The 27307-nt window shown below is 42.5% G+C and overlaps 1 protein-coding gene across 9 annotated transcripts in view; it reads left to right on the forward strand.

Moving 5' to 3' along the window:
* The window catches only part of RNF24 (ring finger protein 24), a 108762-nt gene that overhangs the window by 14598 nt on the left and 66857 nt on the right, over positions 1 to 27307 (forward strand). For 3 of the 9 annotated variants that reach the window (XM_030914191.1, XM_030914192.1, XM_030914190.1), the window contains exon 1: positions 2413 to 2694. The exons of 2 other annotated variants lie outside the window; for them this stretch is intronic. The gene's annotated coding sequence lies outside the window, so the exon portion shown is untranslated. Of the gene's footprint in view, positions 1 to 2411; positions 2929 to 27307 lie in introns of those variants that run through there. 4 more of the 9 variants (XM_030914195.1, XM_030914197.1, XM_030914196.1 and 1 more) reach the window with 4 other exon arrangements.

Raw genomic sequence — 27307 nt, forward strand, 5'->3', positions numbered from 1 at the left:
ACAAACAAAACAGGTTTCCAAACACAGGGCAGAGGAAGGAAGCCAAAATAAAGAAGAAGAAAGAAAAGGAGCTCAGCCCTTCCTTCTCCTGTGGAGCCTCCCCAGCCCACCAGGGAACATCACCTCCACCAATAACCACAGCAGACCCACTGTGTGCCAGTCACATATTCGGTCCTGGGAGATACTGATCCTGCTGATGAAGGACTCACATGCTGGTGGGATACAAAAGTATGCAAACAAGCAGGGACCTTGAAGGGTGCTGAGAGGGAAGTGGGTACAGGGCACAGGTGGGGATTCCCAAGGAAAGTCTGTCAATAAGTGGGGGCAGAAAAAAAAGACTTTATTAAAAAAAACTTTGTAAATACTTTACCTTTTTTTAGGGCAGTTTCAGGTTTGCCACAAAAGTGAGAGGAATGTGCAGAGTTCCCATCTAGCTCTTCCCCCTACACGTACATAGCCTCCCCTATTATAAACATTCTCCCACGGGAACATTTATTACCATTGTTGGACGTACACTGACACATCATTATCACCTAAAATCCATATTTACATTAGAGTTTGCTGCTGGTATTATACATTCTATGGATTTAGACAAATGTGTCATGATATGTATCAACCTTTATGGTATCATACTGAGTATTTTCACTGCCCTAAAATGCATCTGTGGATTTTTAGAGAAAAGAGCGACTTTTACACACTAGGTAAGTGTTGCTTTCCTAGTAGGGGAACAGCAGGAAACAGGAGTCACCTTGGTGACTACTGAGGTGAAACCCCATGGTGCTGTTCTGTAAATGGCTGGAAAATAAGGCTCAAGGAGCCAGATGGGGCAGGGAAAAAGAAAAAGACGGAAACACAGGCAGATCTGAATACTGTGAGAATCGATTTGCATGAGAATGGATTGAGACTTCTGCAACAGCCCAGGGGAGAGATGAGGGGGCTGATTTAGACACAGTGAGAGGTTCGAGCAAAGCAAAATTGAAAAGACCCTCCAGTTAACTGCTATGATTGACAGCAAGGAGGGCAGGGTTCCCCCAGCACAGCCCTGGCACAGGCAGCTCCAGAGGAAGCATGGGTCTCCCACTCTCTTCCTTTTGCCACAGTCTCCCTAGCACATGCCCCCACCCTTCTCTCACTTTGGGTGACTGTGACCATTGAGTGGCAGGTGACTTCTTAAGAAATTCACAATGTTTCCCTCTTTACTTCCTCCCTGCCTTGGTGGTTAATGGTTTGCCAAAGCAGAAGGAACATGCCTGTAGGCGCTTGCCTGGATGACTTTTGCTTCCAAAAGTTAAGCTACTGAACTCTTTATGGTTTATATGATGGGGCCTGAGAGATTAGAAGGAAGGAGAACTTCTGGGAGACACATAGAGACTGAGGAAGAGGGGGCAATCATTTCTGCAAGCCCTGAGCTGCAGTGTACACACACACTCTCAGCTGTGGAGCTTCACAGCCATTCCCTCTGCAGGCTCCCAGCCTCTCCAGAAACTTCCGTGCCCCAGAGTGGCAGAGACAAGGCGATGGGAACAAGAGAGTATCTGCAGAATACACTGCCTGCTAAAGACGAGAGGACTCCCCAGATCCTTGCATTAGACCCTAGGCCTTGGTATTGCAGGAAAAGCTTAGCTTCCCAAAATCGGAGGTCAATTTATTGCCCGCCCTGTAGAATGGGAGCCTGAAGTTGAGGAGTGGATGTTAATAAAGGAATGCACTGTTTCTTGCACACACCTCTCTCCACTATCTGGGCAGGGTCTAGATCTCATCCATCACCAAGGTTCTAGCACTCAGCTGAGAGACTGCAGCAGGAGGGGCAGATGGAGGAGGGTGCGGTGCATACCATCTCCCCATCAAACTAATGGGCACCCCCCGTGACCCTTCTTGTGTCCCGGGGGCTGTCAAGCTGCATGCTTGACAGGACGTGGCATTCCAAGCTTTCACTTTTTTTGTTTTGTTTTGTTTTTGAGACGGAGTCTTACTCTGTCGCCCAGGCTGGAGTGCAGTGGTGTGATCTCGGCTCACTGCAACCTCCGCCCCCCGGGTTCAAGTGATTCTCCTGCCTCAGCCTCCCGAGTAACTGGGATTACAGGCATGCGCCACCACGCCCAGCTAATTTTGTATTTTTAGTAGAGACGGGGTTTCTCCATGTTGGTCAGGCTGGTCTGGAACTCCTGACCTCAGGTGATCCACCCGACTCGGCCTCCCAAAGTGTTGGGATTACAGGCCTGAGCGACTGCGCCTGGCCCCAAGCTTTCACTTTTAAAAATGCTTGTAGGGCACGCAAAAATACTAAACAGTGGATGGACAAGGTCTGTCTGGCGTAGTTCTAACCGGGAACAGCGCCAGCGGGCGGTGCCGCACCAGGCCTGGCCAGGGAGCGCCGCGCCTGCGCACTGCAGACTCTGAACTCACCGAGCCCTCCGCGAGGTGGGCGGGGGCTGCCCGGGCATCCGGGTCCCTCACCCCGCCCCCGCCGCATGAATGAGAGGTGCGGCGCCCGCCCCTCCCCCGCCGGGCCCACCCCTCACGAGGGGCCGCCGCGCGCAGTCAGCCGCTGCCACCTCAGCCGCGCTGTGTCGGGACAGACACTAGCCGCCTGCAGCCCGCTGCCCGCCGCCTGCAGCCCGCTGCCCGCAGCCTGCCGCCCGCCGCAGGGCGCTGACGGTCCCGCAAGTCTGCCGCTGCAGCCGGCGCGCCCGAGTAAGTGAGCGAGCGAGGGCGGGGGCGCCGCGGGCCGCCGCCCCCGGGCTGGGGTTGGGGGACGGAGCCGGTCCGGGTTCCGGATGCTGAGGAGACCGCGGGCCAGCGCCCCTCTCCCACGCACACACTCTCGGGGCGCCTCGGCGGGCCGGGCGCGGTGCGCAGGGTTGAGGCGGTGGCTCCAGGCTGAGGAGGGACCCGGAGGAGGGTCCGGCGCGGCCCCGGGACCGGAGGGTGAGTCCCGCACAAAGGGCGGAGCGGGGCTGTCACCGGGAGGTCACGGAGGGAAGGTGCGCGGGCCCCCGCACGTCCTGTTCGCCCAAGCCCTGGCATCGGATCCCCGGGCGTGGGAGGCGGCTGGGATGAGCTGGGAGGCGAGGAGGAGGATGGCGAGGACGCTGTCTCCGCGTTGGCGGTGGGCGCGTGCCTTGGGGGGTGCGGCGTGGCAGTGTTTTCCTGGTCCCCGTCCACTCCTCCCTTTTCTTTGTGGCGCTTGTCTCGTGCCCCGTTGTCACAGTGTGCATGGCAGTGGTCGGGGTGGAAACCTCTTCCCTTGGCTTACTCATTAATGAAAGTCACCATCTGTGGACAGGGGCCTGTGTGCTTCCACAGGCCGGAGAATTAAGGACCCTCCTTTGTTTCTGGAGACCTAATGGTGTGTGTGTGTGTTTGTGTGTGCGCATGCAAGTGAAAGGGACACTGTGAAATGAGGGAATCAGATTGTAAAAAGGGTATGAGGAAAAGGGGAGGGGATATAACTTCATCACACCTTTACCCAATTCTTTGATATTATTTCAGTTTTTTTCTCACTGTAAAACCAGCGGGTTTTATTCATTGGAAATGTGCATCTGAATTCTCATATATCTGTGTTTCTAGAATACTTTGCCTTTTTGAGCTTAGTTAATGGTAAGATTCTCATGTCTGTCTACAGAGGAATACTCCAACGTATAGGACACTGCTTTCTGCGTTTAGTTCATTGATAATTTGTCAGAATGCTCATAACCATGTCTATAGGAATACTCCAATATATCTAGGACACCGTTTTCTCCGCTCCTGAATACAGGCAGATTTTGTTTCTTTCTGCCTGTCTGTGTTAATAAGAAGGTGGTCCAGCAGGTTCTCTCTACCTCCTTGCTTTTTTTTTTTCCTTAATGCTCTGGCAGAGGGTTTTATTGCATATTACCCTGGCATGCGCCCTTGCTTTGATGTGAATTTTCCTGTGTTCTGTTGTCTGGTTGTACAGCCCAGCTCAATGGCTCCTCTTACAGGACTACTGGAAAACAGAACACCTTTTTTCATTGTCCTCATCCCCAGAGAGAGAAGGAAGCTCTGTAGGTTCCCACAAACGTTGACTCTGTCAGACTCCCTGCCTGACTTTGTTGTGTTGGTAAAGTTATGAGGAGTTGCAGTTGACGTAGACCAGTTAAAAAGAGGCTATTGGGATAGCACCAGCTTTTCCTTGCTATTTTGTTTTTAAAACAAATTATATGAATTTTGCAAGATAGTTGTTAACTCTGGTTGCATGATGATTTTCAGTTTCTTTTTTACCCATATGCTTTTACAGGGTGTTGGGAAATTAGCCAAACTCGGTTACAAGAAATACACCTCCAAGATATTTTTATTATGGGCCGGATGCGGTGGCTCGCACCTGTCATCCCAGCACTTTGGGAGGCCGAGGTGGATGGATCACCAGAGGTCAGAAGTTTAAGACCAGCTTGGCCAACATGGTGACACCCCGTCTCTACTAAAAAAAAGACAAAAAATTAGCCGGGCGTGGTGGCAGGCCCCAGTAATTCCAGCTACTAGGGAGGCTGAAGAAGGAGAATCGCTTGAACCCCGGGAGGCGGAGGTTGCAGTGAGCCTAGATCACACCATTGCATTCCAGCCTGGGTGACAAGAGCGAAACTCCATCTGAAAAAAAAAAAAAAAAAAAAGGAAAGAAAGAAGGAAGGAGGGAGGGAGGGAGGGAAGGAAGGAGGGAAGGAGGGAAGGAGAAGGAGAGAAGGAGAGAGATACGTTTATTATGATCTTTGGATTCAAAATAGCGGTTTTAAAAAATTAAGAGGCGCTTATATTGGATGATATGAATAATTGTATGAGTTCTGTTTTCTTTAAGAGTCTCTTTAATATTTTTAAAAATCACATGTATTTTAATTCCTAGTAGTTTTCAGTGAAAATGAAATGTAAACTAAGTAGTCTTCCATAGCATCTGTTTATGTATATTCCCTCTGTTTAAAACATTTGCTTTTAATTTGAAGGGGAAATTTTCCATGGTCGGATCAGGATACATTTTTCTTAGTAAAATTCTTACCACGTTCAAATTCTTTTTTTGTAAGAGTGAAAAAAAAATTAATGAAAGTTGATTTTTCAATTGGGGAAGTTTTGGTTTTATGATGCATGATTTAAATAAAATCTTAATATAAGTTGATTTAATTCAGATAAGTTAATTTAAAACAAGAGCTTTTATGAAGGAAAAATGAAGCAGGAGAAAAAAACAAGAGCTTTATTAACTAAAGTCACTAATGTTGAAGCAACCCAATGCATTTATAAACTGCCTGTCTTGACTCCATAAGACATTTTCTAGGAGTCTCCTTAAAACAAACCATAAGGGGAAGTCTTAGATAAACAGAGTAGTATAACCGGAATTATCACTGAAATAGGCTTGCACAGTATCGCAATTTCATGGAAGCTTAATTTTGCAAGAGTGACTTAGCTATTTTTAATATCAACAAAGGAACCTAAACACAGCCTGGCCTTGTTATTCAGCATTCTGTTAATCAAAATATTTGCCAACCCATAGTTTAGCATTCTGTAGTATGATGATTGAAGAAAAATTCTAAACAAACTTTTAGATGATTAAAATAGATACAATAATGTTAAATGCTGTTTTAGTAGTAAATGTTTTTTCATTAGAATAGTAATATGTTGGTGATGGTAAGAGCATATATGGTAACACTTTGTTAACTAGGATCTATTATCCTCCCAATAATGTCTCATCATAAAAAGTAGTTTCTTTTTCCATTGAGCATTCTCTATCAATAATTGCTTTTTTGTTTTTTGGGTGTTATTTTTATTTATTTATTTTTTGGAGACGGAGTCTTGCTCTGTCGCCGGGGCTGGAGTGCAGTGGCCGGATCTCAGCTCACTGCAAGCTCCGCCTCCCGGGTTTACGCCATTCTCCTGCCTCAGCCTCCCGAGTAGCTGGGACTACAGGCGCCCGCCACCTCGCCCGGCTAGTTTTTTGTATTTTTTTAGTAGATACGGGGTTTCACCGTGTTCGCCAGGATGGTCTCGATCTCCTGACCTAGTGATCCGCCCGTCTCGGCCTCCCAAAGTGCTGGGATTACAGGCTTGAGCCACCGCGCCCGGCCCTATTTTTATTTTTTGAGATGGAGTCTTGCCCTGTTCCCCAGGCTGCAGTGCAGTGGCGTGATCTCGGCTCACTGCAACCTCTGTCTCCCAGGTTCAAGCAATTCTCCTGCCTCAGCCTCCCCAGTTGCTGGGATTACAGGCACCTGCCACCATACCTGGCTAATTTTTTTTTTTTGTATTTTTGGTGGAGGCGGAGTTTTGTCATGTTGGCCAGACTGGTCTTGAGCTCCTGGCCTCAAACCATCTGCCTGCCTTGGCCTCCCAAAGTGCTATGATTATAGGTGTGAGCTACCACGCCCGGCCAATAATTGTTTATTGTTTTAAATGGGAGTTTATTCTAAGATCAGTAATAACGTTACTACAATGTGTTAGCTTGAATCATACGAAATTGCCATGTTTTAGACTGAGAAAAATTCAAAATCAGCAGTCTTACATAGTTCAACCACTCTCAACTCTTACCGGTTTCTTTTGGTATTTACCTTTATACTTATTTCATTTTTAATGTTTATACTGCTATTTCTTAGCTTTTCACTTTTGGATATTATCTGTGGACTTCTATTTTGGAAGTTGAAGACTTAACTGTCTCACACAACTGTCCTTCCATTTCCCACTCATACTTGACAGTTAGGTCAGTATTCAGTATTTGTAAGACTGACAGTGTACCTATTATTCACAGATGAGCCACGTAGGGTACTATTACTGTGTTTTCTTCTTGAACAACTTTTGTTGCTCCTAAATTAAATAATTGCCTCTTTTGTTTGTTTGGTTTTCATTTGCTGAGTTTTCTTTGTATCAGTCACTAATTCATCCAAACTCTATGACAAAACTGATTATCTTTGAATATTCTCAGGTAACCACTCACTTTCATTTCTTTTCCCCAGGAGATGGTCCTGCAGGAGCCCCCTCTCTCCTATTCCAGTCTGGACTGGTTTGCTCCCTGGACTACTGCATAGCCATCATCCTGGGACTTCCCTTTGTCATCATCTTGGGAATTCCCTTTGCCTTCCTCCTGTGTTAGGTCTTCTATTTCCTGGACCCTGTGTCTTCCTTATTCTTGAGTAGCTTCCTGAGAAAGGGTACATGCAAAATCTGAAATTCCTTCCTGAATTCAGAAGTTACATGTCTGGAAATGCCTTCATTTTACCTTCGTACTTGAATGGTAGTTTAGCTTGGTGTTAAAATCTGGATTGAAAATTAATGTCACTGTTTTGAAGACCTTGTTCCATTAGCTTCCAGTGTCATTATTGAGAAGTCCAATATCATTTTAATCCCCATTCCCTCTTTCTTCCCACTCTGGAAGATTTTAAGATCTTCAGTTTATCCCTGGTGTTTCTGACATTTCATGATGTACCTTGGAATAGTTATTTTTCTTTCCTTTTGCTTGTGGGGTAGATTGTACTTTCCAAAAATGGCTGTACATGTATGTGTATGCCCACTTCCCATCTCACCCAATTTGCTGTTCTTTGTGTTGTTCTTCATGCCTCCATCAAGCAGTGGGGTCTTTGTTTCCTCCTCTTGAACCTGTGCAAACATGAATTCTCCCCCGAACGTTTTGGATCTTGAGCTTTGTGTTTTAAGAGCACAGCTGCAAGATCAAGAGCATGCACCTGGCACTGCTAGGTGCCCAGAGCCATCAGGCCAGCATCTCTGCTCCCATTTGCCTTGTGACCACTGTTCAGGCATTGAGATTAAGCACTGTAGATGTGTATGTATTCATTGAGAGAGGGGATTAAGTTTTTTACTTTTAAATGAAATCATCAGTGAAAATATCAGTTGACATCAGAGAGAGTTTCTTTCAAGCAGTGAAATGAACGAACATTAAGGCTGTCAGGTGCATTTTTTAAAAATCCACCTTAGGGCCGGGCGCGGTGGCTCAAGCCTGTAATCCCAGCACTTTGGGAGGCCGAGACGGGCGGATCACGAGGTCAGGAGATCGAGACCATCCTGGCGAACACGGTGAAACCCCGTCTCTACTAAAAAATACAAAAAAAACTAGCCGGGCGAGATGGCGGGCGCCTGTAGTCCCAGCTACTCGGGAGGCTGAGGCAGGAGAATGGCGTAAACCCGGGAGGTGGAGCTTGCAGTGAGCTGAGATCCGGCCACTGCACTCCAGCCCGGGCAACAGAGCGAGACTCCGTCTCAAAAAAAAAAAAATCCACCTTAGGAAATGACAGAGCTATTCATGACCAAAAAGAAACTATCTTGAGCTTCATGATTAAATATGTCATTACTAAATGTAACAAATAATATTGTTTGCAAGAATTTCTGTGATGAGAACATGGAAGCAAAAGGAGCTGCATAGATCACAGCTTGACAGAACATTGTCAGTATTTTTGTGTTTATCTCATGGATGCTTATTATTATTATTATTTTGAGATAGAGACTCACTCTGTTGCCTAGGCTGGAGTACAGTGGCTCAATCTCAGCTTACCACAACCTCCGTCTCCCGGGTTCAAGCAATTCTCCTGCCTCAGCCTCCAGAGTAGCTGGGACTACAGGCATGTGCCACCATGTCTAGCTAATTTTTGTATTTCTCATAGAAACAGGGTTTCACTATGTTGGTCAGGCTGGTCTTGAACTCCTGACCTCGTGATCCACCCACCTCGGCCTCCCAAAGTGCTGGGATTACAGGTGTCGCCACATGTCTGGCCTTTTTTGTTTGTTTTTTTGAGACAGGGTCTTACTCTGTCACCCAGGCTGGAGTGCAGTGGCATGATCTCGGCTCACTCCAACCTCTGCCTCCCAGGTTCAAGCGATTCTCCTGCCTCAGCCTCCCCAGTTGCTGGGATTACAGGCGCCTGCCACCATGCCTGGCTAATTTGGATACATATTTTTAAAACATCCTTTGTTTACACTTTAAAAATTTTAAAATTAAAAATGCTTTTTCTCTATTTATAGCTGCTTTATCATTCACTTGGCTTTTCAATGACACCACCCAAGTGGCTGGATATTACAAGAGAATTTCAAATTCATGACCAAAAATCTGAAGTAGGCACTCAGCACTGCCCGGCAAAGCAACCATTGATTCCTAATAAGATCTTTTTGCCTATCACTATTTCATAACTTCTCTCCACTCCTTAAACTCACCAGCAACCCACCCCTCCTACTCAGATGAGCTGACCTCATAATTCATTGAGGGTTTAGGAGATATCGGACAGAAACCACTCATCTTGCCCCCAACCAAATCTAGAAGTCTGCCTTCCTTAGACCTATGTTTTCTGTTTCCTGTGGGAGGCAAGTTCCCCTCTCTGCTGTATCCCTCCTCACATCTTCTATACCTCATGCCCCCTCATATCTCACAGCTTCTGCATTTGTGCCCTCTCTCTTGCATCATCAGCAACTCTCCAGGGGGCTATCCATGTCAACATACACACAAACTGTGATGTTGCCCATCTTTAAAATCAGAATAGCAAGCTTCAGCAAACAACTTTTCCCTGACCCTCCTCTATCCCTTTCTGTTTACCTACATGGTTAAGTCTCTCAAAAGAGAAGTTTACGTTTCTTCCCTACCTCCTCTATAGTATGTACCACCCTCTGAAATTCTGTCGTTTAGTAATTTTTGTGTGACTTACCCCCAATAGAAGGTCAGCTCCAGGAAGGCAAGGACCTCGTCTGTCCTGTTTACCACTCTGTCCCCTAGGACAGCAGGTGGCACAAGTATCTACTCAATATATGGGCAAAAGAGGCACAACTGACCTGGTAAAATAGCTTTTGATTTTTAAAAATTTCTAACAAGAGAATCCATGTTTTTTTAATTACTCACCATTTTTTGCTACACTTAAGAGTTGAAAAAATTTTGAAGAGTATATTAATGATCGAATTTTGCCCTATGTTACATTTCATTCTTCCATAAGTATGACTTAATATTGGCAGTCTTGGGCCGGGCGCGGTGGCTCATGCCTGTAATCTGAGCACTTTGGGAGGCAGAGGTGGGTGGATCATGAGGTCAGGAGTTCAAGACTAGCCTGGCCAAGATGGTGAAACCCCATCTTACTAAAAATACAAAAAATTAACCGGACATGGTGGCGGGTGCCTGTAATCCCAGTTACTCGGGAGGCTGAGACACAGAATTGCTTGAACCCAGGAGGCAGAGGTTGCAGTGAGCCAAGATCGTGTCATTGCACTCCAGCCTGGGCAACAGAGCAAGACTCTGTCTCAAAAAAAAAAAAAAACTATATATATATATATATACACACACACACACATATATATATGTATATGTACATGTATGCAGTCTTGCACCTGGACTCTGGCATCAGACTGCTTGGAGTTGAATTCCAGCTCTTTCACTTTTTGGTATGTGACCTCCAGCAGGTTTCCTAACCTCTCTTTCTTCATTTGTAATGTGGATAATAATAGTTCCTACCTCATGTGTTTGTTTTGTGTTCCAAATGAGATAATACGTAAAATGCTAAATCCAGTACTTGTCTTGGGAGTAAGCTCAATGAAAAATAATAGTAATTATTATAGCTTCCTGCAGTTTATAATATTTGACTCTGACTTGGTCTCTGTAATATTTTTGTTCAAAATACTGTATCTCTTCGGGTATATGGGCTATCAGTATGATGATTCAGCTGTTCTTGGTTTTGTGTGTGGTGTGCGTGTGTGTGTGTGTGTGTCTTTGTTTTTAAGAGAGAGAATCTCATTCTGTTGCCCAGGCTGGAGTGCAGTGGTATGATCTCCAACTCACTGCAGCCTTAACCTCTGGGGCTCAAGCAGTCCTCCCACCTCAACCTCCCAAGTAGCGGCGACCACAGGCACACACCAGCATGCCAGACTAATTTTTTTGTTTGTTTTTTTGTAGAGACAGGGTCTCACTATGTTGCCCAGGCTGGTCTCAAACTCCTGGGCTCAAGTGACCCTCCCAGCACCTCCCAAAGAGCTGGGATTACAGGGGGGAGCCACCGTGCCCAGCCAATAAATCATTTTGATCAGCTGATAAAATATTTGTATTTCAAGCCAAGTCCTGCTCTTTGTTTATTTGGTTTTCTCAGAGGTGAGGTTCTTTCTTCATGTTATTCCACATTAAGTTTTCTTATTTCTGGCAATGAAGCTTTAAAAACAGCCAATATATCATCAACAGATTTTTTTTTTTTTTTTGAAGTAACTATAAGACAGTGTTCTTTTCACCTACTAGCTAGCTGGGAAGGTAAATATATGTAGCAGTACAAAGTATGTTCTGAGGACCACATAAAAAGTACAGATAGGCTCTGTAGGAGTTCAGACTGGGAAGAGTCAGGTACTTCTAACCCTAAGGGATTCCTACAGTTTTTCTGCATGTTAAGTAGTCTGTTTTAGCTTATTCTCTTATTATTTGTCTTGGTTTTTATTTTGAAAGTTTGCTTAATAATCATGGGAATATTTCAGATTTTAAAATACAAAATAGACAAGTTAAAATTGAGAGCAATTTTTAGATTTGAAACTGTTTCTTGAAGTAATTGACTTAGCATTTGCTCTGCCTCTTTCTTTTCTTATCTAGGTAGGTAGTGGGGACTTCTTCAATTATCTGAGCAATTCAGACCTCAGAATGTAGTGTTGGGTAAATTGAGAGTTCTAAAAGAATGCCAGATGGTTTGAAAGGAACTGTGAGCATTCCAACTAGTGTAGTCCTTTGAAAGTCAGTTGGCAGAGCCTCCTCTGCTCTGAAGGTAGGAACCAGACACTTTGTTTCATGCCAGCTGGCCCAGAAGCAGCTGGCCAGTGGCCTTGCTTTTGGCTGGCCACTCTTGGGAAAGCTGGCCTGGGCCCTCCATGTGCCCTAAGGATAGTCTGATACCAGAGAGTTGCACTAGCCCTCCATAGTACCCCAGGGAGTTGGAGGAAGCCTGCAGTAGCAAGAGAAAGGAAACTGGTTTTTAGATAACGTTACAAGTGAACCTCGTGTTACAAATTTGCTCTGGAAAAGTTTAATGTAATTTGAATTTTTATGGATTCACTACTGTTAGGTGTATTAAAGTTGCAATGAACTGTAGTGAATGTTTTTATATTGTAAGTAACTTTCAGGTTACCTGCTTTCAAAGTTCTAGTTTTTGTCAACTTTTCTTAAAGTGAGGTTTGTCTTTTCCTTTTGTTGTCATCTTCTAAAGTTTTGGTCATTTGAATTAGGAAAATTTTTCCATCTTGTTGTAAAGCTTGCTCCTGTATAAACCATAGACTTTTTTTTTTGAGACGGAGTCTTTGGAGTCTTGCTCTGTTGCCCAGGAGTGCACTGGTGCTCTGTCTGCTCACGGCAACCTCTGCCTCCTGGGTTCAAGCAATTCTCCTGCCTCAGCCTCCTGGGTAGCTGGAATTACAGGCATGCACCACCACACTCAGCTAATTTTTGTATTTTAGTAGAGACAGGGTTTCACCATGTTGGCCAACCTGGTCTTGAACTCCTGACCTCAAGTGATCTACCCTCCTCGGGCTCCTAGAGTGTGGAGATTACAAGTGTGAGCCACTACACCTGGCCATAAACCATAGACTTCTATAGAAGGTTAATTATGTATGTAGTCTTAGCTCGTCTCTCATTTTGATGGTACTTATGTTTTCCCAATTAGACAGGTGCTTGTATCAGATACAGTTCTTCACTTCCTTTAGCAAATTTAATATCATAATTGTTTAATTGACAACAAGAGAAGTGCAGATATCATACGGTAAGAATAATGAGCATTCCGTTCATTTGATGAGTGTTTATTGAATTCTCAAAATTAATAGCTTCACTGTATCAGTATGCTTTATGTTGCCTTATTTTTTTTTTCACATTTGGAGATTGAATGGTGCTGCAGTATCTGTTAAGTTTATTAAGTTCATCTCAGCAAACCAAAAAAAATTATAGCTACCTGTATCTCTTTATTGTTCCTTCCCAAATCTAAGCATGTGAAATTATGCTCAGTGATATAAATTTGAAATAGAACCTAGATATTATATCTAAATAGTCTCTTTATCTTGGACTGAATAAAAAAAGTTGACAGATAATGAAACATCAAATTATGAGCTAATGTAGTTTGTGGGAAATGGGTGGGAAGGGAAATCAAAGGTGTAGGCTTTCATTCATTTTCTTTAGCATGAAACAAAACTTCTTCAGAAATGTGTTGGACATCTCATGCATGGCTATAATTAAATAAAGGCTTTTGCTCAAACTTGTTGATTATCTCTGTAAACAGGGCAGATGGAATTTTTGGGGTTGTAAGATTTTTTTTTTTTCTTAAATCACAGAACAGTGTATCAATAGCCAGGGGCAATATTATACTTAGAAAATCATCTTTCATATTGGTTAACCTATACTAAAAAGCTTCTATGCCAGTAGCTTTAAATATATTGCCTATTTACTGCTTACAGCAATCCTCAAAGAGTTGTTTATGGATGACAAACTGAAGATCAAAGAAGTAACCTGTTCAGGTTTACAAGTTCAGGGTCCAGTTTTGAACCTAGGCCTTCATCTTCTAGAGCCTGTCACAGTCGATGTTATCAACTTTTCACAAGAATACAGTCTCTTTACTGTTCAGATGTTATCCTGTACTGGCACCTCTGGAGGACTATTGATAAAGGAAGTGCAGAGATCTTTGCAGAGAATAGCTGGAGAATAAGAAGAGATTTGGGGGAATCTATATTTTTTAAATCTCTTCTGATGCTCCTGAAGAACTACTGCAGTAAATAAAAATGACTTGTCAGAATCAGATGAAGCAAAGGGGGTTTATTCGTTTCCTAACATTGCTGTAACACAATTACTATAAACTTAGTGGCTTAAAACAACAGAAAGTTGTTCTTTCACAGTTCTGGAGGTAGAAGTCCAAAATCAAGGTGTCAGCAGGGATGCTGTGCTCCCTCCAAAGACTCTAGAGGGGAATCCTTTGCCTCCTCCAGGTTTTGGTGATTCCACACATTCCAATCTCTGCTTCTGTCCTCGCATGGTCTTCTCTTTGTCTCTTACAAAGACACTTGCCATTGGATCTGGAATCCATTCAGATAATCCAAAATGCTCTCATCTCCAGATCCTTACATTATATCTGCAAAGACCCCCCCTTTTTTCTTTCTTTCTTTCTTTTTTTTTTTTTTTTGGAGACAGAGTCTGGCCCTGTCGCCCAGGCTGGAGTGCAGTGGCCAGATCTCAGCTCACTGCAAGCTCTGCCTCCCGGGTTTACGCCATTCTCCTGCCTCAGCCTCCCGAGTAGCTGGGACTACAGGCGCCCACCACCTCGCCCAGCTAGTTTTTTGTATTTTTTTTTAGTAGAGACAGGGTTTCACCATGTTAGCCAGGATGGTCTTGATCTCCTGACCTCGTGATCCGCCCGTCTCGGCCTCCCAAAGTGCTGGGATTACAGGCTTGAGCCACCGCGCCCAGCCTTTTTTTTTTTCATAAATGAAGTCAATTCAAATAAAGCCACATTCACAGATTCCTTGTGTTAAGAAATGGAAATATCTGTTTGAGGGCCACCATTCAATCCACTAAAGAGAGTAAGATTTTTCCTTGGTAGTAATTTGTACTTTGATTACTATGTCACATAGAATCCAAGATTAGACAAGTATTCAGCAGACCATGATACAAAGTGTGGAAAGATACTGGCAGTATAGAAAGACAGAAGATTGAAGTTCAGGGGAAGGTTTATGGGATCAAGGCAGCTTTCATGGAGGTTGTATTGCTTGAGGTACATTATGAAGGATGGACAAAATTTTATCAGATAGTTGGGGATAGCCTGGGATGTGCAGATAGCGGAATTATCAAGAACAAAGATAGGGAGTCATCTTCAGGGAACCATAACTAATGCATTTGACTGAAGTCTGGTATTTAGAGAAATAGTGGGGAATGAGGATGAAAAGTTCGGGCCAATTCATGGGAGGCCTTTAGCGTTGAGCTGGTGAATTTGTACTTGGTTTTGAGTTAGTTATCCGTAAGAATGCTATATTGTAAGAGTTTCTGGCCAGGCTTGGTTGCTCATGCCTGGAATCCCAACACTTTGGAAGGCCGAGGTGGGCAGATCACCTCAATCAGGAGTTTGAGACCAGCCTGTCCAACATGGCGAAACCCTGACTCTACTAAAAATAACAAAAATTAGCCAAGTATGGTGGCACATCCCTGTAATCCCAGCTATTTGGGAGGCTGAGTCAGGAGAATCTCTTGAACTCAGGAGGCAGAGGTTGCAGTGAGCCGAGATCGTGCCATTGCACTCCAGCCTGGGCAACAGAGCGAGACTCTGTCTCAGAAAAAAAAAGTTTCTAACAGGGGCCCTCAAAACAATAATAAAACCCTTTTAAATAAATATGTAGATTTTGTTTCAAAGTAGATTTTTCAGAAGATTCCATAACCCTAAGAAAAGGTTAAGAACTACTGCTCTAATTAAAAATGAAATGTTTTATGCTTTGAAGATGTTTCTGGAAAACTATTGATTTTCTCTTCTGTTTACTTTGAATTGCTTGGAAGATAATTTGAAAATTGACCTCCAAAGAAACTTAGCGCTGTCTGTGGAATATATTGTAAATTTTGTATATTAAAAGTTAAAATACTATTTCAGAAGGGATGTGAAGGAGGCCCTGGATTCTTAGAAAATGATTACACAAAAAGAAAAATTCTGGGCCGGACGTGGTGGCTCACGCCTGTAATCCCAGCACTTTGGGAGGCCGAGGTGGGTAGATCATGAGGTCAGGAGTTCAAGACCAGCCTGTCCAAGATGGTGAAACCCCGTCTCTACAAAAATTAGCCAGGCGTAGCAGCAGGCACCTGTAATCCCAGTTACTCGGGAGGCTGAGGCAGGAGAATCACTTAAACCCGAGCAGCAGAGGTTGCAGTGAGCTGAGATCATGCCACTGCACCCCAGCTTGGGTGACAGAGTAAGACTCTGTCTCAAAAAAAAAAAAAAGTAAAGAAAAAGAAAAATTCACAGCATTCAGTTCAGAATGCAGCTGTGACTTGTTTTCTGTGTCTTCATTTTCTCTATTTCAGTTCACTACCACCATCCATTTAGAACTCCAGAATTATATAAAAGCATGACACAGTTCTAAGGGGAGTAAATGGACAACTACATTCCTAAAGTTTTCTTTTTTAAATGTATTATATAAAACCTTTTTTATCTACTGTTGATTTCCAGTGAAATAACCTACTTCAGGAAACAGTATTTATATTATATAGTTGTCATATTTGAGGAAAAAAAGTATTTTCCATATAACTTATTCTGATTCTAAATAGTCAACTGCCATGACTTTTTTTCATTGATCTTTTTGTTTTCTACCTGAGATTAATATTACTTAATAGACTTAGCTATACTTTTTTTTCCAGACTTTTCTGCTAGTGAGGTTCTTCTTTTAAATTTTTTTATTATGGAAAATTGTAAACACATCCAAAAGTAGATACTACAACATACTCCCCTATGCCTATCAGTGGGATTCAACAATTAATAAGATTTTGCCACATTTGTTTCATTTATCCTTTTATCTTTTACCTTTCTTTGCTGAAGTTTTGTTTTTTGTTTTGCTTTTATTTATTTATTTTTTTTGAGACAGAGTCTTGCTCTGTTGCCCAGGCTGGTGTGATCTCGGCTCACTGTAAGCCCTGCCTCCCGGGTTCACACCATCCACCTGCCTCAGCCTCCCGAGTAGCTGGGCCTACAGGCACCCGCCACCACACCTGGCTAATTTTTTTGTATTTTTTGTAGAAACAGAGTTTCACCGTGTTAGCTAGGATGGTCTCGATCTCCTGACCTCGTGATCCGCCCGCCTCGGCCTCCCAAAGTGCTGAGATTACAGGCGTGAGCCACTGTGCCCGGCCACCCTGGCGTACTTCTATATGGACCTCTAAAAAATAAGGACATTGTCTTAGAGAACCAGAATGCTATTCTCACACCTAATAAAATCAGGTTACTTCTTGGTTTCATCTAATAGCTAGACTTTGTTCAGCTTGCCAGATTGTCTCAAGAATATCTTTTATAGAGACAGTTTGTTCACCCTGGGATTCAGAATCCACAGATCACATTTGGTCATTTTGTCTCTTACGTCTATGGCAATTCCTCCTCCCCATTTTGTTTTGTTTTGTGTAATAGACTCATTGTAGGAACTGGGTCAGTCATTCTGTGGAATTTCTCACATTTGGGATTTGTCTGCTTCATCATGGTGTCAGTTTGCTGCTCTGTTCTGTGTGTTTCCTATAAATGGAAATTAGTTCTAGAGACTTGATTAAAATCAAATTTAAGGTTTTTGGCAAGAATAAGTTACTAGATGCGTAATATTGCATCACATCCAAAGGTCCATGGTGTCTGGCTACTCCACTTCTAGTGTTGCTAAAAGACTCCACTGATGGTTATGTCAATGTAAGTTATTTCTTCTGTGGTGGCAAAATGTTGATTTTCTTATTCTGTTATCTCTTGCACATATCAACTAGGACTGTTTGGGGTTACTCTGAAATACAGTTTGTATGAGAGACTGATGAGTAATATTATACTATTGTATACTTCATAAAAGATAATTATTTTAATCAGAGTAAAAGGAATTGAGTTAATTGAATTGAGGATTTATATTTTGTTTTAATGAGGGTTACAATGAAATTCTGAGTACTGTAGCAAAATTGAAAAGATTGTTCTTCTGTTATAACTGAGATATGTACTCCAGTACCTGTGAAAATTAACAGTAGGGATATATGGAAGGCTTTTATAGACTAGAGTCAAGCAGCGGAGAGGAAGGAGTACTAGATTAGCATAAAAAGTCAGGGGATTACCAGGATTGACTTGGCCTACCCCCCAGTCCATAAATGTAACCGAATGTTTAATCCATTAATTCTTCATAAACTAGTGTCTCTGGCAGGATAAATGCCACTACGTTCCTATAGATAGGTCCTGCATCTGGAATCAAAGACGAATCATAAAGAGACTCTGCAAACATACATTATTTTTAACTTTATTTCCTTAATAAGATGCAAAGGAAAATAGTGATGATCTTTTCTAGACCTGTTTGCTTAAAATAATATTTTTAGAGAGCTAAACCTTTGATCTAGAGCTGTTTAGCTTACAAAGAATACTGTTCCCCTCCTTATCCTGTCTCTGCTAACCCCCCTCCACTTGACTGAAATTAGGAGAATTTGTTTTTTTATAATAGTCAAGAACCTTATTTGCCCATTTTTTTATAATTTGTCAGAGATATCACTTAGTGATTCAAAATTCTTAATTACCCTAGGACTTATACTGTTGAGGCCGGCTAATTTGAATACAATCCGATCTTTTAGTTTCTCTTTAATTGTTTCTTTCACCCATTTTAATTTGGCTTTAAATCTTTTGAGCAGAAGGAGCTTGACCAGTCAGATCTATGGGGCACATATCATCTGAACAGGCAGAAATGAAAACCACAGGACATGCTTTGCCTTGTTTATGTTTTCTAATATAATTATTTCTCTCCAGCAATTACTGGGTTTTTCACGTGTGTATATCTCTAAAATATTTTCAATGTTATTGTGAAATTGCATGTAGACTAAATAAATGAAAGTTGTATATTGTAAAATTAATGCCTAAATATTTTTAAAGGCAGAGAATTCTTCATTGAATATCAGTCTTTATTTCAGTTGTACTTTATAGGGGATTGTCCCTTGATCACCATTTCTGATAATACCTTTTGTTTAACTTCACGTCTTCACATTCCTATGCCGTTAAATTACTGAGTATGAAATGCTGAGTAAAGCCTTATTATTTGTCCCGCTGCATTTTACCTTAAGTCAGTTTGTTTTTATTCATCTCCTGAACTCATATATCCTGGGGAAAGTTATCTTAGTCTCAGATGAAAAGTAAACAAGTTGGTATTCTTGGCCTAGTAACCATCTCTAGACAACCTTTAATCATATTATTTGAGAAGGCCATTAAAAGTATGTGCTACCAGTCGGGCGTGGTGGCTCACACCTGTAATCCCAGCACTTTGAGAGGCCGAGATGGGCAGATCACCTGAGGTCAGGAGTTCAAGACCAGCCTGACCAACATGGAGAAACCCCGTCTCTACTAAAAATACAAAATTAGCCCGGGTTGGTGGTGCCCTGTAATCCCGGCTACTCAGGAGGCTGAGACAGGAGAATAGCTTGAACCTGGGAGATGGAGGTTGTGGTGAGCCGAGATCGCGCCATTGCACTCTAGCCTGGGCAACAAGAGCGAACCTCTGTCTCAAAAAAAAAAAGTATGTGCTACTGTGATTTCTCTATAAGAGAACCCTTGCTATGTTTACTGATTATGTTGTTTACTTAAAAATGATATCACTGGGTATTCTCTGAAAGGTAAATAACGCCATTATAGGCCAGGCCCAGTGGCTCACGCCTGTAATCCTTGCACTTTGGGAAGCTGAGATGGGTAGAGCACGTGAGGTCAGTAGTTCAAGACCAGCCTGGCCAACATGGTGAAACTCTGTCTCTACTAAAAATACAAAAAATTAGCCGGGCATGTTGGTGGGTGCCTGTAATCCCAGCTACTTGGGAGGCTGAGGCAAGAGAATTGCTTGAACCCGGGAGGCAGAGGTTGTAGTGAGCCGAGATCACACACCATTGCACTCTAGCCTGGGCAACAAGAGCGAAACTCCGTCTCCCAAAAAAAAAGAAAAAAGAATGCCATTATAAAGGGATGCGTAAAAAGACCGTAGACAATACCAGTATAATTTTTATTCAGTTGAGCTAAGCACGAATGTTGATTATTCTTCAAGGCTCTAAAATTGTTTTAGTGCTGAAAATTACATTTTTCTACCTGGTGAATTAAACAGATGCTTGTAGAACACCTACTATGTGCAAGTCTTTGTGCTAGGTGCTGAGCAGTAGGATTGATTTCACCATTCTGATGAAAAAGACAAACTTCCTCTCTTCAAAGATCTCTTCTAGGAAATTTTGTTTCAACTCTGTTGCTTCCTGGCCCTCATTTAATACAACCAGAACCTCATTGCACTTGGGCCCCACCATCAGCCTTTGTCCTGTTTTCTTGTTTGTTAAGTATGTGGAGATGTGGGAACTAGAAAGTGGTAGAGCACAGCTTGTTCTTTTTTTTTTTTTTTTTTGAGACGGAGTCTCGCTCTGTCGCCCAGGCTGGAGTGCAGTGGCACAATCTCGACTCACTGCTAGCTCTGCCTCCCAGGTTCTTGCCATTCTACTGCCTCAGCCTCCCGAGTAGCTGGCACTACAGGCGCCTGCCACCACGCCTGGCTAATTTTTGTATTTTTAGTAGAGATGAGGTTTCATTGTGTGAGCCAGGATGGTCTCGATCTCCTGACCTCATGATCTGCCTGCCTCGGCCTCCCAAAGTGGTGGGATTACGGGCATGAGCCACCGTGCCCAGCCCTCTTCTTTTTTTGTTTTAAATTTAAGAGACAGGGTCTCACTGTCACCCAGGCTAGAGTGCAGTGGTGCAATCTTAGCTTACCACAACCTCAACTTCCATGCTCAAGCAATCTCTCCACCTCAGCCTTCTGAGTAGCTGGGACTACAGGCGCATGCCACCATGCCCAGCTGTTTATTTTTTATTTTGAATTCTTATAGAGACGAGGTCTTACTCTCTTGCCCAGGCTGGTCTTGAACTCCTAGGTTCAAGCGATCCTCCCACCTTGGCCTCCCAAACTGCTGGGCTTACGGGCATATCCACCATGCTGGCCTGAAACTTTGCTCTTTGGTGACTACAAATCTTACACATTCTCCTTTCTTTCCTGTACCAGAAATAAGGGTGATTTTTGTCTTTTAAGTAATATTTCGATCATTTCATCCAATATGCGTTTTGGATTTACAATCTTACCTTTATTCATGTCAATAACTATTTATTGAGTATCTTTTATGTGCCTCGTATTCAGCCTGAATTTACAGAAATCTACATTTGTGGTGAGAAACACTTGATGAATAACCCCATTACATTTTATTGTTTTAGTTCATTTCTGAGTTTATTAGATCTGACATCATTTTATTATTTTTTCAGACATTTTACATATGATCTGACTTAAAAGTTCCTATAATTTGAAAAAAAACTGGCTCTTCATGAGTTTTTTTTTTTTTGAGAAGGAGTCTCACTCTGTCACCTGGGCTGGAGAGCAGTGGCGTGATCTCAGCTCACTGCAACCTCTGCCTCCCGGGTTCAAGCAATTATCCTGACTCAAGTCTCCCAAGTAGCTGGGACTACAGGCGCACGCCACCATGCCTGGCTAATTTTTTGTATTTTAGTAGAGACGGGGTTTCATTGTGTTGCCCAGGCTGGTCTCAAACTCCTGAGCTCAGGTAACCCGCCTGCCTTGGCCTCCCAAAGTGCTGTAATTACAGGCATGAGCCACTGTGCTTGGCCACGTATATTTTTGCACAGTAAGTTCTAAGTAAATTTCCATAAAGGTAAAAAAGAAGCAGGGTGATATACAGAAAAGCTTGTGGGATTCAAATAAGTTTTGACCCTATTATTTGTTACCTATTTCGCCTTCGTGAATCACTATTTAGCCTCCAGTGGGGGTAATTATCGTTGAATATTCCAGTTATTGTGAGTGTAGTTTGTCTCCTTTAATTAAATGCTCTCCTAATGATTATTGTTACTAAGCAAGGTATAACAACAAACAATTTTTGCTACATCTCAGTTCTCCTCTTTTTATAAATATGAGATCAGTTATGCTGCCAGCTTAGCCTGGCTGTTGAACTGTGGCTGGTCAGAAGTTCCATTTTGGTGGATGTCAGATGATGTAAAAATTGTAACTACTTAACTGCACTACATACTTCTTAACTTTTAAGGAGATTGTATATGCATTAATATCCTTTTTTTCTTTTTTTTTTTTTTGAGACAGAGTTTCCCTCTTGTTGCCCAGGCTGGAGTGCAATGGCTCCATCTCAGCTCACAGCAGCTGCTGCCTCCCAGGTTTAAGCAATTCTCCTGCCTCAGCCTGACAAGTAGCTGGGATTACAGGTGCACGCCACCAAAACTGGTTAATTTTTGTATTTTTAGTAGAGATGGAGTTTCACCATGATGACCATGCTAGTCTCGACCTCCTGACCTCAGGTGATCCACCCACCCTGACCCCCAAAGTCCTGGGATTACAGGCGTGAGCCACTACATCCAGCCACTTGTTACATTTTTTATTTATTTTTGTTTTGTTTTATTTTTTGAGATGGAGTCTGGCTCAGTCACCCAGGCTGGAGTGCAGTGGCACGATCTCAGCTCACTGCAACCTCCGCCTCTCGGGTTCAAGCGATTCTCCAGCCTCAGCCTCCTGAGTAGCTGGGACTACAGGCATGTCCCACCACGCCTGGCTAATTTTTGTATTTTCAGTAGAGACAGGGTTTCACCATACTGGTTAGGCTGGTCTCGAACTCCTGACCTCAGGTGATCCACCCACCTCGGCCTCCCAAAGTGCTGGGATTACAGGTGTGAGCCACAACACCTGGCCTTATTTTTGTATTTTTAGTGGAGTCGGGGGTTTCACTATGTTGGTCAGTCTGGTCTCGAACTCCTGACCTTGTAATCCGCCCGCCTCGGCCTCCCAAAGTGCTGGGATTATAAGCGTGAGCCACCATGCCTGGCCACATTTTTTATTCTTATGTGAGCCTGATGGGCTGAATGCTAAGTATTTTATTTCGGGATAACCAATTATTGCATATTAGTATCAATGAGATGTTGGAGACAGGATACATAGAAGTGCAACCCTTAGAGCATATTCCCCCTCAGATTTTTGCATGTGGTTTAATAAATAAAAGCCAGCCTTTTAACTTTGAAAACCCAGCCTCTCTGTGCCTCAATTTCTTCCTCTGAAAAGTGGAGCATTTGGACTGCGATACTTAATTAGTGCTGAATACAGTTCTGTGAAAATAATTGGCAGATGTATTGCTGATGTCCCCATTACTTCTTATATCATATCAAAAAGATTAAATTGTAATGTTAGATTTCCTGTATTCTAATTAGTTGCCTCATGTAGTGTCATAAGTATCTGTAGCCTTAGCAAAAGCCATATTTTTCTGTCCATGTGCAGTGGCTTACATCTGTAACCCCAACACTTTGGGATGCCAAAGCAGGAAGACCACTTGAGCCCAGAGGTTTGAGAGCAGCCTAGGAAACATAGGGAGACCCCATCTGTGGGAAAAAAAAATTAATTGGCTGGGCATGGTGGCACATGTCTGTGGTTCGAGCTACTCTGGAGGCTGAGGAGGGAGGATTATTTGCGCATGGGAGTTTGAGGCTACAGTAAGCCATGATCACACCATTGCACTCCAACCTGGGCAACAGAATGAGACCCTGCCTTAAAAAAAAAAAAAAAAAAAAAAAATGCTGTATTTTTCTGAACTAGAATTAGAATCCATGATCTGTTATTCTAAATGGTCTGTGAATACAAAATAAAACAGTACTGACCTACCTAGAACATCAGTATATTAGAAGGGTTCAGCTGTGAGTAACAGAAAACCTGAAACAAGTGGCTTAAAATAAGATTAGAATCTATTTCTTATTCATATAAAAGTTGGTACAGATCTGGAATGGAGCTTCATGGCATCAGGGACATTTTACCACTTACTCCTAGTTCTCTCTTACCACTCTACCCTCTTCTTCGGTGTAAACTTCATTTTTATTGAGCAAGATGGTAGCACCCATTGCAGGTACAGGATGGAGAAAGGGATGAAGCAGAAGATAGAAGGCACCTGTCAGTGTTCTGTTAAACATGATTCCCAGAAAACTTCATGTGCATCAGTTACATTGGCCAAAACTGAGACATATGGCCATGTACAGCTGCAAGGAAGGCTAGGAAGTGTAGTCACGTGCCCAGCCAAAAATTATAATTAAGTGGAAGAAAGGGAGAACAGATATTGAGGGAGGGGTAGGACAGAAAACCATCAGTCTCTGCTACAAACTCGTTAATGATAAACAAAGGGAAAAACCAAAGAGCAGCTACCATTATGTCTCTTCCTCTAGAGAAGGAGGCTTCTGTTTCTCATAGCTGATACTGATTCTCTAAATGGAAATGTCCATTCAGAGAATATACTAATATATAAGACCTGATCTCTACAAAATATACATATATATTTTTAAAATATGTCTTTCTCTTTTCTGTAGTTGTGTTAGTACGGAGAATCTTCCAAAAGAAATCTGCTAAATATATTTTCTGGTTTGAATTTTGGAGTTGGTATTATGGTTTATAAGCCAACCTCTTGTGAGTTTGGTTAAGTGTAAATTTTTCCAGTGAGTCTGTGAGCCCCTGGGGAAAATGATGAAGCAGAGAATAGACCCAACCCTTGACATACTGTGACCTTACTGGGAGCATATATCTCATACAGCTTCATATGACCTGAGGCACTCATCATTCATTCCTGATCTTGAAGGAAGAGAAAAATTACAAACTTAGATAGTCTTTAATATATCCATCTATAAAACCAGAATAATAGCACTTTGTGTGATGAAGATTAGTAGTAGTCTTGTAAAACATTTTTATAAAGGAAAGAGAGCTTTCAGGGCTAATGAAATTGCAAGTCTTGATTCTTTAAGACTCATTTAGAGGATTATTCACTGTTCTGAAATGATTGTGATTTTCAGCATTTTTGAAAAAAATAAAATCAGCAGAACCAAATTCACCCCCTAAATATTGGAATAGCATTTGATCTGCCCCGTTGTCTCAGTTGTTCCATTGCCTGCCTAAAATCATTTTAAAGATGAAGTCTTCACTATCTTTCTTTTTTTTTTTTTTTTTTTTTGAGGCGGAGTCTCGCTCTGTCGCCCGGACTGGAGTGCAGTGGCCGGATCTCAGCTCACTGCAAGCTCCGCCTCCTGGGTTTACGCCATTCTCCTGCCTCAGCCTCCCGAGTAGCTGGGACTACAGGCGCCCACCACCTCGCCCGGCTAGTTTTTTTGTATTTTTAGTAGAGACGGGGTTTCACCATGTTCGCCAGGATGGTCTCGATCTCCTGACCTCGTGATCCGCCCGTCTTGGCCTCCCAAAGTGCTGGGATTACAGACTTGAGCCACCGTGCCCGGCCGTTCACTATCTTTCTTAAAAGAACGAGGTGATCCTAGTAGACAAAGGGGAGACTTTCAAGCAGTGCTTAAGAGTATAATATCTAGAAATGCAAGGTAATTATCACCAGTGTCAACCTACCAGGCAGCCTGCACACTTTGCTGAACTCATAACCGTTTGAAGAATACTGAATTGGTCATGAACATCTTAGATGCTGTTTTGTGGCTATAGAATTTTCCTTCTACAGAATTTAGATCTAAAAACAGATAGGCTTTTAATTTAAACAGGTTGGCTATCTGGAAATTGTCGTTGAAGAAATGTAGCTAAACTGATGTCTGTTTCTCAGTATTCTGTACCCTGTCCCTGTCACTTCAGAAAGGAGTCCCCTTGTGGTTCAGGCTCAAAGATGCAGATCTAACCCAGAGTGGCCCAGGGAGATGTGCTCAGGCCCAAATGATTCTTAACCCCAATGCCAGCCTCACACCAGAGAACAAAAAGAGACCTGATGGTAATGATGAGGACTCACTATATGCCAAGCACACCCCAGAGGTGGATGTGGGTAACTCTATTTTATAGATGGGATATTGAGACTTGCCTACAGTCCTAGTGGTGGGGTGTGACTAAACTCAACTCTGCAAGGTTAATGCCTCTGCTATGCCATCTTTCACGGAACCCACTTACTGCCATGCAGCTTTCTCTGATTTGCTCAATTCCTGGCTATGAATTGCTAAACTATCAGTGACATTGTCTTCTCTCACTTTTAAGGCTCTACAATGAAAGAATCGTCCATTTTTCATTTGTTAGCTTGTTGCTGTTTTCCCACTCTAGAAGTGCTTGTGGTTTACTAAACTTCTTTATTTCACTTTTAGTGCATACAGTTTATGCCTTCTAGTCTTTTGTCTTCAGGGATTCTAAACTCCTGTAGGAATTCTGGTACCTTTTCAAGTAACTAAGAATTCACCATTAAAGTCCTGGAATTAATGTGCTCAATCTAGAATCCTCAAGAATAAGAAGCGAGCTATCGAGGTTTATAGAGAACCTGTTGACACTTCTCCCAGAGTAGCTTCAATAGGGTCCAAAGACTCTTCACCTTTCACAGGGGTTTGGGTTTGAATTAGGATCACTGACAGCTCAGCAACTTTTATGCTACCAATTAGAAAAGGAGGTCACTATGTACAGAAAATTTAGTGCCTTCTAATCACCTTTGTATACTTGAATTTAGTTATTAATTTACCTTGTCTGTAGACTGAACAAACTCAACTCCTTTAATTTAAAACAAACTAAATAACTCTTTAATGACTGCTCCATTAAACAGAGTTGTATTGATTTATATCTGTTATACTCCAGAGGTAGATGTTGTAACCCTGTGCTTTTCCAGGGAGTTATAACTGACTGTTGATGGACAGGTGTCTCAAATACAACTGATACATTAAGATTGTCACAGCCAATTCCTATGTTTAAAGAGTGGCTTTCTTTTTTCTATCTTTAGGGCCACTCTGGCTCTTTATTTCAGGATGTTTTCTTGATTTTTCTTGATTATCACATAGACATAGCAATTCCCAAAGCAGGTTTTTAATATTCAGTGCTGTGTCGAGAAGTGTCATGACATTTTCAGAATAAAATGAACATTGATTAATTTTAATTTAAAAGACACAGTTCTTTGTCACAGATTGGAGGAGACTAAAGAGGTACAACTAAATGCAACAGCTGGGCGCAGTGGCTCTTGCCTGTAATCCCAGCACTTTGGGAGGTCGAGACAGGCGGATCACGAGGTCAGGATGGGACCATCCCGGCTAACATGGTGAAACCCCATCTCTAAAAATACAAAAAAATTAGCCGGGCGTGGTGACAGGCACTTGTAGTCCCAGCTACTTGGGAGGCTGAGGCAGGAGAATGGCATGAACCCAGGAGGCAGAGCTTGCAGTGAGCAGAGATCGTGCCACTGCACTCCAACCTGGGGAACGAAGTGAGACTCCGTCTCAAAAAAAAAAAAAAAAAAAAAAAAGATAGAACTAAATGCAATGTGGGATCCTAGAACAGAAAAAGAATATTAATGGGAAAACTGGGGAAAATTGCATAAAGTCTGTATTTTAGTTACTAGGATTATATCTGTTGATTTCCTGTCTTTCTACTATCCTTACGTAAGATTTTAACATTTGGGGAAGCTAGGCGAAGGGTATTTGGGAACTCTTGCAACTTTTCTATAAATCGAAAATCATTTCAAAATAAAAAGTTTAAAAATATATACTTTGTTGCCATTTATTTAGGAATTATGGTGCTGGTCTTTCTGGAGGCCCTCTAAGGCAATGAAGATGATCCAAGATGCATCAGCATACTTACTGCCCGCAGGAACCAACCAAGGAAA

Source organism: Rhinopithecus roxellana, chromosome 13 (assembly GCF_007565055.1).
Source record: "Rhinopithecus roxellana isolate Shanxi Qingling chromosome 13, ASM756505v1, whole genome shotgun sequence".
Classification (NCBI taxonomy): domain Eukaryota; kingdom Metazoa; phylum Chordata; class Mammalia; order Primates; family Cercopithecidae; genus Rhinopithecus; species Rhinopithecus roxellana.